The sequence below is a fragment of the Chiloscyllium punctatum genome, chromosome 36, assembly GCF_047496795.1.
Source record: "Chiloscyllium punctatum isolate Juve2018m chromosome 36, sChiPun1.3, whole genome shotgun sequence".
In the NCBI taxonomy this organism is placed as follows: Eukaryota; Metazoa; Chordata; class Chondrichthyes; order Orectolobiformes; family Hemiscylliidae; genus Chiloscyllium; species Chiloscyllium punctatum.
The window spans coordinates 60659615-60661246 of NC_092774.1; the positions used below are offsets into that span (position 1 = coordinate 60659615).

The following is a 1632-nucleotide window of genomic DNA, read 5'->3' on the forward strand; positions in this document are numbered from 1 at the left end:
CTTAAAACCATTTTCTTACCTCCCCCCATAACTATCCACTTCTTTGTTGTTCAAAACTCAGATGAACTTCGCCTTAAATATGTTCAATGACCCCACTTCTGAACTCAATTCCTCTTCGTAATATATCACTTGCCTTGCTCATTGCCTGCTGCATCTGCCCGACAACTGGCATTGACTGGTGTGGAGGGACTCTGAGACCCCTTTCTACATCCATACATCATTCCTGATGAAGGGTTGTTCCCTGTCCTGCTCCTCAGATGCTGCCTGACCTGTTGTGCTTTTCCAGTGCCACATTTTTCGACTTTCACCTCTAGTCCTCACTTTCTCCACATTCCAATGTATCACCATTTAAACAATGCACTGCTTTTTTTTAAACAGCAAAGGCTATAATTTCACATTGCGGCACTGCACTTGCCATGTGTTTGTCAATTGAGACACAGACCTGGACCAACTTCAGGAAGAGGCAAAAGACTGAGTTCTGAACAAAAACCGTAGCACACTCAAAACGTCGGCTCTGTTTACCTTTCCACAGATGCTGCTCGACCCGTTGGCTTTCTGCAGTATTCGCTGTGTTTATTCGACACAAATGCTGCTTTCCATTAAAGAACTTCAATTCCTGTCCTCTGGTAACTGACCCGAGTCAGTGGCAATAGGGTCTTCTGATCATTAACCTGCCCATTCCCACCACGTCTTCTCCCATCATTGCCAACAGCCCCTGGAAATCTCCAGTTAACCTTCTTTGCTCCAAAGAGAACATTCCCAAACTTGGGAATGTCTCCACAAAATGGAAATTGCTCATCCCTGGACATGATGCAAATGTTACAATGGGGAAGAGGTTTTGGCAAAATATTGTCAGTTAGCAGGTGGAAAAGTGTTCAGGAAGTAAAACACAAATCCCAGTCTCCAGCTTTGTGAATCTTTAGAAACTCTTTGGGAAGTGGAATTAGAGGAGAATGAAGGATGAACTGACTGACTGAGCAAAGATAGTCCACACACCGTCCCCTTGTTTAAGAGGCTGATTGACTCTGATGTTCTCGGGACATGAACTGACCCGAGACATTGAAAGAATTCTCTGCACATCAGGAATTCAAACCCATTCTCGGCTCGGGGCCAATGAGAAAATTCGGGAAGAGGCAAAACACTGAATGGCTCGGAGGGCGATGGCCCCGGTGGAGGAGAGCTCGTTCCTCGTGACATGGATGTGCCTGCAGATGGTGGGATCAGACTGTCCCCATGTCTCCATAATGAATGTCCAAGGCTTTATTATGGAAAGTAAAACTGATAGAAGACAATGGTAATTTTTGGCTCGGCGGGTTGAATTATGAATTGAAGAGTAGATTCCTCAAAGACACTGTGCGGGCAGCTCTCGGGCCTGTCTCTGTGGCGCAGTTGGTCAGCGCGTTCGGCTGTTAACCGAAAGGTTGGTGGTTCGAAACCACCCAGGGGCGGTTTGTTTCTTGTTCTCGCTTCTACCACTTTCTTGCCTGCGAAACTGCACGTTTTTAATGGTTTCAGGAAAATGTTTCCCAAACGGAAATCTTTTCCACTGAGGCAGTACAAAGGGGTTTCTGAATTGATTGAATTTCTACCGTAAAGGACTGCGGATGCTGAGAATCCGAGACAGAAAGCGAA

At 45.9% G+C, this 1632-nt stretch overlaps 1 non-coding gene across 1 annotated transcript; it reads left to right on the top strand.

Moving 5' to 3' along the window:
• Positions 1 to 1374: 1374 nt before the first annotated feature.
• trnan-guu (transfer RNA asparagine (anticodon GUU)) lies at positions 1375 to 1448 on the top strand. Its single transcript has one exon. It is a non-coding gene; the product is annotated as a tRNA-Asn (tRNA).
• Positions 1449 to 1632: the final 184 nt, after the last annotated feature.